Below are 16,277 nucleotides of genomic sequence, written 5' to 3' on the forward strand. Positions count from 1 at the left end.
GCGTTTGTCCACGCTTATTTCGCGAACGAGCACTCGATGCGAAGGCTAAAGGAATGTCGCCTGATGTCACGCGCACTGATACGATGTCCAGGTAGATCGCCCGAGCGACACGACAACCATTACTTTTGTCTTTCTGTTCGAACAGGCGCATCCATTTGGCGTTAGCAGCTTGCACCGGAATGCAGCTCTGGTTGGCAGAGTGTGGCGGAAGTTTGTTGCACCAAGAAAGGCAAAGAGTCGCCGCTGTCTGAAGGGAATAAATCATGCGCGGTGAGGCGCCGCCAGCCACGACAGGAAAACAAGGGACGAGTCTGGGAAGGTCGTTGCGCCAGCTCTGCCATACACGAAGGTTCGCCAGTGAGGTTCACGTTGCAATAGCGTCGTGTGCGATGTTCTTGTTTTTTTTTTGGGGGGGGGGGGGGAGGGATGACGCTGATGTAGAGGATTACAACACCTATATCCTCCACGACAGTGCAGGGTAGCAAACCGGAAACTTGCCTCTGGTTAACCTCCCTGCCTTTCTCTTTCTCTCTCTCTCTCTCTTGGAGAGCACGACAACAGGCTCTAACTAAACCTGCAATGAGAAAAAGTGTGGTTGAAAACGGTGTGTTAATTATGAGAGCTTTTGGCGCACAGAGATATCCGACAGGTGAATTTGAGAGCGATAGCTTTGAAAGCTTATTTCATACACTTTTCTGGTCCCGTCTGTCACAACTATCATAATTTCTACTTGCCAGAAAAAGTGGGCAATCAAGATACCACCATTGGTCCTCACCAACGATTTCATGTTAACCCTTAAACGTGAGGGTGCTAGCCGTGAGACAGCCAAGGACCTTCTATACACCCATAAAGGTTTATTATTGTTTGGAGTGTAAAGCACAAGTAATACGAACATAGAACCTTTTTAGATCACGAAGACGTTGTAGTGCCCTTGTTGTTACTTTCTAGAACAAAAATAGTCTGCGATACCTTGTGAAAGCTGCTTGGCAAATATGGTATTCCTTCTCAAGTACATTAATAACAGAAATCCCCGAACGACGAGAAATATTAACTGTCACACGGATCCTTGATTTGTCTTCTTGGATATCTTTATATTTGCGTTCTTTCTGACCAAATGGAGCAAGGAGAAATGAATAAATGTTTCAAATCGAGATGGGCGTACAGTTGCTTTATACTCACACAGCGAAGCGACGTCCCTATAGTAAAGCACATGCTCTCTCTGTCTCTCTCTCTCTCTCACACACACACACACACACACACACACACACACACACACACACACACACACACACACACACACACACACACACACACACACACACACACACACACACACACACACACACACACACACACACACACACACACACACACACACACACACACACACACACACACGCACACACACACACACACACACACGCACACACACGCACACACACACACACACGCACGCACGCACTCTTTTGCGAGTATGAGAGAAAAACGGTGATACTGTAACCGCTCTACTCTTCCACTTGCAACGAGCGAAACCCGAGGACCATAGCTCCAGCGTGAGGGGTTTCTTCGTCGAGCTCGCCGTTCTTGAGCCGCCTTCTCCGCTTTAAGCGGCGTCACTGCGGTAGCGTGCGCATTGTGCCGCTCGCCCGCGTCATTCATAACTGGGCTCATCTGTATGCGGCCACTTACGGCTCTAATTTCGCGGCTCCCGCGCGAACCAACACTGCGACGGGCTCATAATTGGGGCCGTTAGCCCGCTCCCCTTCTCCGTGGGCTACACGTGAGCTCTCGCGCATCTGGTGCGCTTCCCTCTCCTGTCTGCCCCTTTGCCCGAGTGACCCTTGCGAACCTCGCATGCAGTGGCCGACGACCGCCAGAAGATTAGCCACACCGTTGGGCGCGGTGGCGTAACGTGAACGCCGGCTTTTTCGCGCAATGAAAGCAGGCGTAAAAGAGGAAAGAGTGCCGCATAAGCTGCTTTAATAGGTTGCCCCCGTTAACGAAACTCCTGCCTTGCTGAGGTCGTGTGAACCAATGCTGTTTCTGGCGATACATGAACCGAGCTCGTAAAACGCAAGCACCGCTGAACAAAGGCCATCTTTCAAATGCTAAGAGAAGGAACGAACCAAAGAGGATTAAGAGCAACAATGACTGCGTATGACTCCCACATAAGCACGTGGGCAATGATTACAGCGCGAAGCAGTTAGCACTGAACGTAGCTTCGGTAACCTTATACCTAAATTGATCAAATTTCCCGAGCAACAAATCGGGAAGGATAAGGGATTATAGGCAGTGCGATGAGTGAAAAGGTTCACAGGTGAGTGTTTCGTGGCGGTTGTAATGTATACGGCTAACTTAATTGCACTTCGCTTTCAGTTTTCCTTCTCGTTTTCCCTATACACAGAGTGTCACAAAGAAAGTGTGGCACTCAACGCTCGTCCATGGCACCGATTTAACGTTTCTTGTGTCCTCGTCCTACCTGCGCTACCACCTTATAGTAGTTGTACTCTTCGCCGTCCGTGTACAACTGTCCACATTCATTTTCTCACCGCGTACTAGCATTAGGTTTTTGTTCTTTATTTTCGATGAAAGACACCCACGGGACGTGATAGGTATCCTCGCCCCTGCTTTCGGCTCGTAAAAACGGCATTTGTTCTGTGTAGATTGGGACGTCTTGTCACTTTTCATATGCCTTAAGTGCAGAAAACAAATCTGAGTGCCTTATGATTATCTCGAAGTTCAAAGTGAGAAAGAAAAAACAAGCATTTCAGACACGGTAAAAAAAAAGCATAAACGAGTTATTCATAGAGTACAAGCATTTCTTGAAAATTCAACGGCTGTCCGAGGAGACAAAGACGGCAACAACAACAAAAAAGCAAAAGAAAGCGAGGAATTTGAAAATGCGTGATTCTAGGTAATCTTCAAATGCATGAGAACTTATGTATGAGTTTATGAGAACTACAACTACCGAAGTTTTATAGGCTAGCGTCCCACTAGTAATGTCGCACTACAAACTTTGCGTGCTATAAAAACGCTCAGGCCTCTATGGCATTGAAAATAAACTGTGCCGTGATATGACACCATTGGAAAGAAGCCGTCTTAGAAAATGTTGTGGCTGAGCGAGATTTGATTGCTAGCGTTTTATCCGGAATGGCTAAACGTTGGTGCGGCCAAAATTAATGACTTTCTTAACATTTACCATGGAAGCTCTGCGTCGTGTGTGTGGACAGCGAAGACGAAGGCCACGCATTGTTGATCTTGCCCTTTTACGCCGAGCAAAGGCGACAGCTGTATGCGCTAGAAGCTGAACGCACACGACAAACACCCAGTTTTACTTCGCACAATAGTTCTACCTAGGCCTCGTGCACACACTCATGCAAGCAAGCAAGCAAGCGCGCGCGCGCGCGCGCGCGCACACACACACACACACACACACACACACACACACACACACACACACACACACACACACACACACACACACACACACACACACACACACACACACACACACACACACACACACACACACACACACACACACACACACACACACACACACACACACACACACACACACACACACACACACACACACACACACACACACACACACACACACACACACACACACACACACACACACACACACACACACACACACACACACACACACACACACACACACACACACACACACACACACACACACACACACACACACACACACACACACACACACACACACACACACACACACACACACACACACACACACACACACACACACACACACACACACACACACACACACACACACACACACACACACACACACACACACACACACACACACACACACACACACACACACACACACACACACACACACACACACACACACACACACACACACACACACACACACACACACACACACACACACACACACACACACACACACACACACACACACACACACACACACACACACACACACACACACACACACACACACACACACACACACACACACACACACACACACACACACACACACACACACACACACACACACACACACACACACACACACACACACACACACACACACACACACACACACACACACACACACACACACACACACACACACACACACACACACACACACACACACACACACACACACACACACACACACACACACACACACACACACACACACACACACACACACACACACACACACACACACACACACACACACACACACACACACACACACACACACACACACACACACACACACACACACACACACACACACACACACACACACACACACACACACACACACACACACACACACACACACGCGCGCGCGCACGCACGCACGCACGCACACACACGCGCGCACGCACACACACACACACGTACGTGCGCGCGCACACACGCACGCATACACGCACGCACACACGCACGCATACACGCACGCACACACGCACGCATACACGCACGTACACACGCGCACACGTACATTCACACATGCACGCACACACACACACACGCCCACACACGTACACACGCACACACGCACACACGCACGCACACACGCACACACGCGCGCATAGAAAAAACGCGCGTGGATGCACGTACGCGGACACAATAAATTCAGGATTACATTCTCGGGCAGAGAGAGGAGATGCTGAGTGGGTTCTGGAAATGTCGGTATTTAATCCTAAGGATTACGAACTTAACTGGCGACAACGTTGGAGGACATAATTATGTCCAACTTTGAAGAGGTTACGAAAAAAAAATTACAACACAGGGAACAACGTCTGTCTGTTTCGCAACTACGCACTTGTTCTTTTTTTCCGGAGGAATGGTAAAACGCGCACTATCTTATGTTTCGAAAGCTTTCCTCGTTGCCCATTATTCATCGGTCCATATGTTTAATGACTTCTGTTTCTTTGCTCTGATAAAAAGGCCAATGAGGGAAAATTGTTTCCAGAACTACGATGAACGGCTGCTTGAAGTTTAACGATCCCAGAACACTCATTACGAGATTGCTCAAGGGAGTGCTCTTTACCGGCTCACTCAGCGCCAAAAGAGGATGGTCTTGTGCTCCAGAATTTTAAAGAGAAAAGGCAAACTACCCTCGAGCACTTATAGTTTAATGAGCGTTCTTTCCTGGCAATAATAAGAACTTTATGAACGTCTCTGTCATATAGTAACAAATACAGTGGGGTGACAGCCTGAAACAGAACATTTCCACTCAAAATCCATACAAGTAAAAAAAAAAATGCAGGTAAAGTAAACGTGCAAAATAAAATAAATAAATAAACAAACAGGCAAGAACATCGAAAAACATAAGTAACTAGGTGGGAGGGCAACGGCTGTCGAAACTCGATGATAAAGCATAGGATATAGCTATAGAAATTTCGGTTAATAAACTATACTAACAAAAATAAACGAAGTAATAAACAATAAACTATTCAATTAACAAAACGCAAATCGTGCATAATCTGGCGGCGTTTCAATATAATTGACAAGCTGTGAATGGCGTTAAGAAAAAATTACCGACGATTACGTTACTTCCTAATGCGAAATTTGAGCGCAGCAAATAAGCTGTTTCACCGTTTGCGAGCCTTTGTTTGCGTTTGGCCTCGGCCTCGGCCGCGCGAACGGTAGAGTCTTCTCTGCGACGGCGATGAGCTTCTGCTTCAGCCTCGCTTACTGCTGGTTGCTCTCGACGGCGGCGATGAGCCTCCGCTTCGGCGGTGCGAACGGCAGGGTCTTCTCGGCGGCGGCGATGAGCTTCTGCTTCAGCCTCGCTTACTGCTGGTTGCTCTCGACGGCGGCGATGAGCCTCCGCTTCGGCGGCGCGAACTGCAGGGTCTTCTCGGCGGCGGCGATGAGCTTCTGCTTCAGCCTCGCTTACTGCTGGTTGCTCTCGACGGCGGCGATGAGCCTCCGCTTCGGCGGCGCGAACGGCAGGGTCTTCTCGGCGGCGGCGCTTAGCCTCTGCTTCGGCGACGCGTACTCCTGGATCATCTCGACGGCGGCGACGGTAAGCTTCTGCTTCGGCGGCACGCACCTCTGGATTCTGACGGCGACGGCGCTGGCCCTCTGCTCTGGCAGCTCGTTTAGCAGCAGCAGCAGCAGCAGCAGACGGAGGACTTCCATCGGTCGTCTCGCTCATGGCTCAGAAAGAACTGGCAGATAATTTCGCAATGGCGAACGGCAGCGGCAATTTCGGCTCGGGCGGTGCACATATACAGATCCGCCGCCACCGATCTGGCTCTCTGATTGCCACCGCACAGGGCGAACGGCAGCGGCAATTTCGGCTCGGGCGGTGCACATATACAGATCCGCCGCCACCGATCTGGCTCTCTGATTGCCACCGCACAGGGGTTGCATTGGAGGAGGAGCGAAGAAAGGAATTAAGTTCGAGCCGGCGCTTTGACAACCGGAGACTCGCAGGAAGAGGGGGGAGGGGGGCGGCGTGTACACCCAGCGGCAAACGATGGGGGCAGAAGCGCGCGCAGCAAGCGGACAACACGATAAAGGGAGGAGGGAAGAGATAGCAGCGACTGACTGATGCCGCTGACGCCGATAGTGAGTCAACCCCAGCTGCGGAGTTGGTTTCAGGGACAACGCCGCCGATGCCGACACAAACAATATGATACCCTCGCTTCCGCAGCGCTAAGAACCAGGTCTAGCCGTGGGAAGGTGGTCACGTATTCGTCGACGTGCCGGGGCCTACGTGAAATAACCGGCGCGTCGGCAACTGAAGAGCACCCTATCCGCCACACAAGAACAGGGGGGGGGGACCCTTTCCTCCTCTTTCTGCATGGCGGCGACGGTGTTCTATGCAGTCACGTTATCTTGACTCTCTAGCGGCGTCAGCGGCATCCAGCGGTATCAGTCGGTCGCTGCTAGCGCTGGGGGGATGAAAGGGGGGCGGAGCTGGTTACGAGGCCGACGACAACGCCGACGATGACGCGAAACCCAGGAACGGACGCCAAAGAGCTGCGCTCTAAAATGATCACGTGGCTTGCGTTAATCAGCAGAACAGGGAATGCTCCAAGGTGCGGCCAACATTTCGACAAGAGGAGTTGTCAGGGCCCTGACGACAAGTACCTTCGCGAAAACGTTGTCACTATCCTGAGGTATTCCTTGTTCGACCAGCGCTGGTCACTCGGGAATCATCTCAGGGACCCTGGACTGAGGGTTCCCCCCCCCCCCCCCACTGCTCTCGCCGTTCAAATATTAATAATAAAGATGTTTTACTCTCTCTCTCCTAGCCTCCGATACGCCGCGGCAGCTTAGTTGCTGTGGCGTTGCGCTTCTTTATTACTCGACGTCGCGGATGCGATCTCGGCCGCAGCGGTCGCATATTTTGCACAAACGTGCGAACACATTTATTATCTTAATCGGTGGTCATCGTGACGATAAGTACGCACGCACATTGTCGTATCACCTCCGTTATACATGCGTAAGCATTTCTATGCCTACCGAACGAGAAATTTGTCCGTTACGTAAAGCAATGAATGGCTCATACCCCCTTAAGCAATGGCTCATAACCCCGTAAGCTAGCAAAAACAAATTATCTACCTTAGAATCTACTGATCTTGAAAGTGGTTCCTATTGATAACTAATCTACTGAATATGCATATCCAAGTTATGAGACGTACAAGCGTTTGCACAGAATGAAGTGATTTTGCATCAAATTCAGGAGCTGAGTGTTTGCACGCGCGCAGATTTGTTGACGGACACGAAAAATCCACGGAATCCTAGCCCATAAGCAGCTTCGCCATAAAAAAATAAAGTGAGAAAAGTTCACATGATCGATCGATGCTACGCGCTATTGTATGAAACACGTCACTAGCGGCACCATGACAAATACGGCACTAACGCGATGCTACGCGCTAGTGCCGAAACACGTCCGGGCCAGTATCCTACAACTTTTTCTCCGTGGAGGGGCGTTCGTCGAGTTTTTCGAGCGTGGTCGAGAACACCTTTTTTGCCACGTTGTAGCAGGGGCATAGTCACAGAGGAGATGCTTGATCGTCTTCTCGCAGCCACAGTTGCCGAAAGCAGGGCTTCCGGCCATTCCTATATGCGGAAGGAATAGGCATTCGTGAATGCCACACCGAGCCACAGGTGGCACAGAAGTGTTGCTTCCGCTTGTGGTAACCCTGGTGGAAGACGGACTTGCATACGTGGATCCAGTCTGTGCAGACGTGCTTTCATGAATTCACTGGCGCTCCACAGAGCCTACCTAAGCGCGCGTGCGGGGGAGCGAAGCCTTGTGTATGCATCTGTTCTCGAGAGTGGTATTGGTATAATATCGACACCATAGTGGGCCGATCGGGCAGCGTCACCCACACTGTGGTTTTCTGAAATTCCACAGTGACCCGGTGTCCACTGGTAGCTGATGCCCTTGCCGATTTCGTGACGGCGAAGCGGTCGGGTGTCTGCTAATAATTGCTCGTTAGGTCCATGGTTGAAAGCGGACAATAGACTCTGGAGAGCTGCCTTCGAGCCACAAAGGATGGACCATCACTGTGATGGTTTGTGGCAAGTTACAAACACTGCCGTCACCGCTACAAGGAAGTGAGGATGGAGAACGCTACTAGTACGCGCAGTATTTTTCCAGAGTGGCGGGGATAGACGTGAGGAAGAAGAAGGAGAAGAAATCTCTTAGGAGTTCTTGCCCATTTAAAATCCTATCACCTTCGAAGCTGTGTTATACGCAGGGTACTTTGTTTTTGTGTGCGTGTGTCTTCGACAGCTTATCCTTAGGTCTCCTGTGTCGATAATGCTACATCACCGTGTCCGCAAAGTTATCGTTGCTGACGTAGCCGTCAGTAGCCTTACGGCGCTAGCGGACGGCAACGTAGCATACGAGAATATGGCGACAGCTGGCGCGAGGTTAAGACAATCTATCGCGGGTATGTAGCTGTGGCTCAGTGTAAAATATGACGCGCGTGACAACTTTAAATTAAAGAGGGAGTAGGAATTGTGTAGCCTAGGTCAATCTACTTTCAGAGCTACAATTCTTCGTACCAGTGGTCATTTGAAATCACCCCAACGCCTGGTGCCTCGTAAAATAAATAAATAAATAAATAAATAAATAAATAAATAAATAAATAACTAAATAAATAAATAAATACGAAAGAAAGACCGGAACAATTTTCATTATTTGGCGTTCCTATTTACCCAACATGTGGTCTTTCTCAAGGCACACCTTATTTTTTTACTCATCTTCTATTCATTCTTTAGTTCGCACCTTCTAGAGAACTTCCCTTTTGCCTTTTGACTTTTGCTATTTGCTTTTGGCAGCTGTGAAGGGGGCAACATTCTTAGCGAGATCTCAGTTCACGTGATTTGCCCTTCATGAAAGATCTTCTCTCCAGAAAACAGGGGCCCTATAACGTAAAACTATTCCAATATGTTTCTATTCCAATCTCCTGACGTCAAATTTGCGTAACCACCAACGCAATCACCGGGCGGTCACCCGCAGGGTTGTCTGAACAGACCAATCAAACGCTCTCCTCGTTCATAGGAGGTCACTTTTGTTTGCTTGAAAAACGAATAACATTGCCTACACTGAGCGGCTTGTCGTATCTAATTGGCTGACAAGAGGCGAGAAGCACTCTCAAGTGGAGAGGGATTCGATGGGGCCGAGCCACTGCACTGAAACTCGATAGCCGGATGAAGAGGGTGGTGCCGGCGTCTACGATTGGTCGGCTTTCCCTTACTTAGCTTGCGGTGGCTGGTCGAAAATCGCGGCGGCATGCAACGGAAGCTCAAGAATGACGCTAAAACGGACCCTCAGCAAAGAAGAGTTGGCAGAATGAGGGGGTAAACGTGCCGAAAGTGCTCGATAACGTTACACGGCCACGCAAGAAGTTTTATTATACGCAAACACACCCATGCTCTCCGGCAGGTGCGAGTAGCCAGCGTCTGAGCGATCGGCGGCAGCGATCTTCTATTCCTTTCGGAACGGGGCAGCCTGTGGCTATTCCGAAGAAAATTCAGTTTTGTTCGACATATTAATGCATCTTTATCGCGTACACGTCACTTTGACGCGGTGAATTCTTGCGGTTTTGTGACGTCGCGTGACAGGCAGGTAAAATGAGTGCAGCCCGAAAACTTTTTACCAATAGCCGAGGGCTAATGGCGAAAAGGGGTCGATTCAGAAATAACTGTTTTTCTTTTTTCTGTCAAATCATGCATAATCAGTGTGTACACATCATATCCGATGGGGAGGCATCGCGGTATTCGTGACGTCGCGTGACAGACGGGTGAAGTGGGGGTGGTCGAAAAAAGTTTTTGGCCAATCGTGGAGGGCTGATAGCAGAATTCGAATAGAAAAGTTTGGAATAGTTTTACGTTATACTGCCCCAGAAAAAGAAAGCCGAAAAGAAAAAAATATCAGGTGAGGATTCTCTAACGAAGCGATCACGCGGTATAGCTGGAACAGTACACAGGAGACAGCAGTTCACATCTTTTACTCGGCTGGTGTTTAAGCCCGCGCGCACTCAGGTCCACGCGTTGTTTGCCCATTTCGGCTCAGCCCTAAATGGCTAGATTGCAGGTCGCCACTCCAAGATGGAATGAGTTCTGTTTGACGATTGGCTTGGCACGCCACGTGGCGAAATGTGATCGCGGCCGAAATGTTTGAACAGTGCTTGCAAGACACGAAGAGGGAGCATCAATCAGCAGAGTCACCTTTCACCTTCAACACAGGACGAACGAACAGAAAGAGTGCGCTTTCATCTCGATTTCATCGCTTTGTTTTCTTGGGCCAAATATTGCACTAGTGAGTTGCATCAGAGAAGTGACGCAGCGATTCCCTGTGAACATGCATGGAACGCGTTCACCATGTATGCGTGGCGAAGCCAAAAGCGCAGCTTCGGGCGAATTCATCTGGGTCAATTAATCACTGTGATGTGTAGAAAACCGCATGCGCCATTGTAAACTGGGGCGCTTTTAACTCGCCACAGAACGGAAAAGCCAAGTAATCTGAAGCACTCTGTAAAATTTGTTCGCGAACACGTCGGAAACGCAAACGAATAATTCTAAGCAGAATGTCGTGAACGTGGCAACATACTTGTCTGAGTGCGTGATGATTATGCTGTGAAACAGGGACGGTTTAGCTCGTACTCGAGAACCGGCTCATCTCTCGTGCGCGTTACCAAACCGCCGAAGACAGCGTTCTCTTTTGATGTCATTGTGCAGAGGCACTAATAAAGCCACACTCGAACTTCGCATGTTCTGTCCATTCACTGATATAGCGAGAGTGGGGCCTGACTGGAAGCGCCCAGACTCTTGGAAGGCGCTGCGCAAAGGCGATAAACGCAGCTGTGAGGATCGTTTCAATGGGAAATGGCCGAGCTGCGAAGGCGTTTGTAAAGAATCTGCCGCGACGGAGTATTTCGAAACAGCCTCTCTTTGTACTCGCGGAAAGGTTTTCCTTGATTTCGCCATTGCACTGAAATGGAAGCCCATCGTCTTACTTTAAAGATTTCCTTTTATTTCACGGAATACTGCTGGGAAATACTGCCTGCCCATTGAGCAAGAATAAGAAAAAAAAGCTTTGTGGTTCCGTGCTCGATGGGATTTGACGAGAAAATGTCATAGTTTACGAATAGATCTCTGAACGCAGCTTGAATGGCCGGAAGAAAAAAAAAGAAGGAGAAAAAAAGGAAAAAAGCTCCAAGATAGGCGACTTTCCATTGTCGCAAACCTGTAGGAAACAAAGTAATAGTCAGCTAATGTGCTAAAGAACTACCAACACCACCTAACGCAAATTGATTGTGGCTGATCCATATATTACTGACAGGCAGGCGTGCAAACATGGACACATGTAGGAACGAACAGGACAAACCTAAAACTATCAACTGAAGGTTCTCTCTGTGGCGGCATAGAAGCAACACACAAAACCATGTGCGCATGCTCAAGAGGGGGCAGCGCCAACCTATCAAGCCTGGAGTTTCCGGCAAAAGTTTCTAGGGAGTACTCTGGTGCTGGTGTTGACGGGAGCTGCTAGCATGGGGATTCAACCAGCAGGGGAATGAAGGTTAGTTCGTGAATTTGGCCAAACTTTGTCCTTGTGACTTCCAATGGCTTTATGCCTTTCCAGACCAATCATATTCAGCAACGTATTGCGTTATAGTATACCACAATTCGCAGTGATTATGCATGTGCCTTATTGCCTTCTGCGCTTAGAGAAATGGGATCGCTTCGAAATTTGGGCCGATAAATGAGCCAAAGCTTAGAGTAGAAAAAGCCACAAGAACGTCTGAAGGCCCGAGCACGAAGTTCCGACAAACCCATGCAGCAAGCATGATTCACTCGGTAGCTGAACATTCGGCTCGCCAGAGTTGCCTCTAGTTATTTTAGTACAAAACTCTATGCCGTGAAAACGTGCGGCCACTCGCGCAAGATAACTGCTCAGACATAACAATTTCTCTTTGGGCAAGATAATTGAGTGCTTACTAATGATACGCGATAATAATGATACGACATGCCTGAACCATCGGGCGCACATCGCTTTTATTACACGAACGCAAATATATTGTCTGGAATTTAAGGAGTACACTTGCAATCGCGACGTCTAACGAAGGGTGAGACAGCGTTCCACCGAGTAATGAACGTTTATGCGCAATCTATCCCTGACTGACGCAACAGCCTGTCTGCCCGACACAAAGGTGACCGAAGCTAAAGTTAACTTTATAAACTACGCCCATAAGGCATTCAGCGAATTGTTGTACGTTTACACAGCACCTGTCAGGCCTTTCTTTGCAGTTCAACTGGCCTTTCTTTATCTGCACGGTAGCGGATGTTTTTCCCAACTTATTGTCAGCCCTAAACACATCGCTAGCCCTGTGTGGACTCCCTGTTTTGTTAAGCATATGTGATAGAGAGTGAATGTAAGGTATATCCACGTCTCTCTCTTCTTACTCTCACGTGCTCATGATTGACGAACTGGCGATGCCTTCTTTTCAGCACGCGCAGATAAGTTTTCTTTCTTGCTGCTTTTGCGCCACTGTGCGACCTTTCAGTTGATAGTCTTAGTTTCTGCTGTCCTCTTCGTTCCTACTATAGTGTCCTTGTTTGCACGACTCCCTTTCAGTTAAATTATTCCCTGCCAACTTGCTTATAACTTTCAGTAGCACTAACATTGCTGATGTGGTCTATACAAGGTGGTGGCCGTAAATACTGCAACACATCGCGATTACTTCAGGACGCTTCGTCTGAATTAAATTCCCGCTCTCCAATTCATTACAATGTTCTCTTCACGGGCATACTATAGGTATAGTAGACTGTATTAACGGAACTCGAGAGAGCTGGAAATTTCGTTCGATTTTACTGAAGCTTTATCGAAGCACATTACTGAAGTTACATATCGACAGGCTTGTTACGACGGGTGTGTGAGCTGAGTTGTTCGAAGAAGCTCATCCGAATAAGGTGTGAAACCAAGGTAAGTATAACTGTTTTCGCCCGCTAGGTGGTTCATGGCTATGAAACTTAGCATTTTGCGTAAAAGCCTGTCGGCAGAGGCAAGGAAAGAAAGTCTTCCAACGTAATTATTATTTATATACCTAGCCGCAAAATATAAAGGCAGTTATTTCACTCGCGTCACTAAGAGAATCAGACGACGATTACGATAACCACCGTGAAGCGCGCAGGTTCAAGCCGACAGCGTCAAACAGGGACTCGCAATCCCCGCTGATAGCCAGGGCAAAATGTAAACATATCGACGAACAAAGGTACATGCAACGAAAGTAACACTAAAGAACGAAAACAAAAACCATCAAAAGCAATATAATCAAACGGCGCTCCCCTTCCTACCTACCCCACCAAGAAAGAGAGAGAGAAAAATAATAATGGCCAACAAGAAACCGAGAACAAAACGAAAAACCTGGGAAGTCATAGGTTACGCAAAACACAAAGAACGTAAGCCACAGCCTTGTCAGCGGCGCGCAAAATCTCCAGATAGCCTTCGCCTTCGGAGCCATGACGTCACGCTTGAAGGCAGATAGCCTATACATTTCAATGGGCGACCCGGGCGACGCTTAACACGGTCGTCTATCCCATGAAGTACGGTTTTCAACGACATTTTGCTGCTGAGCGCCAGATCGTGGGCACGATTTACGACCACAGCGGCAGCATTCCAATGTTGGCGGATTGCGAAAGCGCTCGTCTACTTGAATTAGGTGGCCGTTAAAAATGAATATAGGGAATCAAAATGGATAGGAAGCCCTACAAAACGCAGCTCTCATAGTCGCTAATGTCGCTTTCGGACGTCAAACCCAACCAATCAATCAATGGCATTTGCCGAGGCTTGCTCGCCCTCCCCCGATGGCAGGCGCTACGCCGCGCTGCTCATGAATGCCTTAACAGTGCGGGCCTATCGACACTCGGCACGTTCCGTGTTATCTTCCATGACATTTGTCGTACTATATAGTCAGCGAGCGCTATCTACTGTGAGCGTCGAATATTTTCACTCGTCGCCTAATCGTTTGGGCTTGTGTCAAATGAGCCTCAGTTCGTCGAGACGGAGCACTTATACTGGCATGGCGTTTTACAGCGAAGCTGGATTTGGCTAGGTTCTGGTAAAAAATTGCGTACGTCTATCGAGCCGTGTTGGCCGAGAATTTCTCCCCATACGTGGGCCGATCCCGAAGAGAGTGCAGAAGCAGGCTTTGAAAGCACGCCGTCAACTTGCAAAAAAATAAGTTTGATATCGTAGGCCCAAATACAACCCGTATAAGATATCAAGCTGATAAGAACAGATACTACATTTTGACCCGCGTCGGCCGCAGATACACGCGAAGTGCCTCGAGCGGCCAGTCGAGCGGCAATTTTGCGCGCATTTGCGGGCTGCTTTCACGCTTGAAAAAACACTTTTATGTAGCACGTATTGAGCAACAGAAAGCTGTATCGAGTTTTTCATGTCGCTCTACAATTTTCTCATTGACACTTTTCATCTAATTACAATGTTTGAGAAGTTCATTAATTCAGTAAGACTAATTATGTAACTAGGTGGAATGCAAAACAATAATCTGAGTATCTCCAAACGAGGGCAAACAACATTACCTTGGTTCTGTCCAGCTACGTGGCATTCTGATATTTTTAAGGTTTGGCCAAAGTTACGTGGGACAGCCTGTATATTATGTAATAGTGAAAGCAACGACAATGTGCTTCTTCGCTTACTCATTTTCAGCATATATTTGTCCACATTACCCCCTCCCCCCCCCCCCCCCCCCCGCCTTCAAAAATAAATTAATGCTGCAGCAGTTAAGAATTCGAAACCGGGTATGCATCTGTTCCGCCCGTCATTCCTCCCTCCGTTCCGCTGCGCCGCGGCGTCGTTGTCCTGTCACCCAAAGCTTCTCGCCACGTCGTCATCCTCGCCACATGGCAAAGAAAAAACAAAGCTTCGCCCCGTCCACCGCTCGGGATCGAACTTACGTCACTAAACGCGACCGTGAAGTAAACTAAACTAAATGCGCCGGACGCGCTAACCTAGATGCGCGATACCGCAACTTCTGGGCCCGAAGGTTGGTGCTCGGTTAGCAGCATGGCGCGACTGAGACTATAGGAGTCGGCGCGCGTGTTGCAAGAGCATTCAGTATACGCTCGTGCGGCATAGCTGAAGCACGGTGCAGCATACATTCCCGCATTTTTTTAGAAAGCGCAGCTTTTTGCTGCCTCAAATGTCCGCAAACAACGAGTCATCATGCCGTAACCGTAGTAGCGCAGGAATTTTGCGCAAAGTTGGGGACATTGTGGGAAATTGGGGGTGCAACTGCGATCGCAGATTACAAGTTCATGGTGAGAAGAATTACTGCAATCAGTTTTTTTTTTGTGCTTATAGAGCGGCAATAATTTTAAAGCAGCCAATTCCTCGGTGGATGAGGCATCTTCATATATAACAAGCATTCCTCTTTCGCTCGTTCTGTTTACAACTTCAACACGTTCTCACAAACTTTAACAGTACAAGAATAGGTTAAAAAAGAAAATTTAGTGAGGAGCATCTTATGGTGTAACGATGCTTTATTGATAGCTAGCTGTATAACAATTCCGGAACTACACTGCATTGAGTGGGAGAATTGCGCTGGAGCTCTAGTGAGGTTAACCACGTTTCGCGCTCAGACGTGCTCGCACCCTTCGCCACTTAGGAACTGATCAGCGGCGTTCTTGCTTCAGCTTCGGCTGTCTAGCAAACATTTCTTTAGCTATTGATAGATGACACC

The 16,277-nt window shown here is 48.5% G+C and overlaps 1 pseudogene; it reads right to left on the reverse strand.

The window, feature by feature from the left end:
* Positions 1–14,688: 14,688 nt before the first annotated feature.
* On the reverse strand, positions 14,689–14,847 carry LOC126546444 (U2 spliceosomal RNA; annotated as a pseudogene).
* Positions 14,848–16,277: the final 1,430 nt, after the last annotated feature.

This window comes from Dermacentor andersoni, chromosome 1, assembly GCF_023375885.2.
Source record: "Dermacentor andersoni chromosome 1, qqDerAnde1_hic_scaffold, whole genome shotgun sequence".
NCBI classification, from domain to species: domain Eukaryota; kingdom Metazoa; phylum Arthropoda; class Arachnida; order Ixodida; family Ixodidae; genus Dermacentor; species Dermacentor andersoni.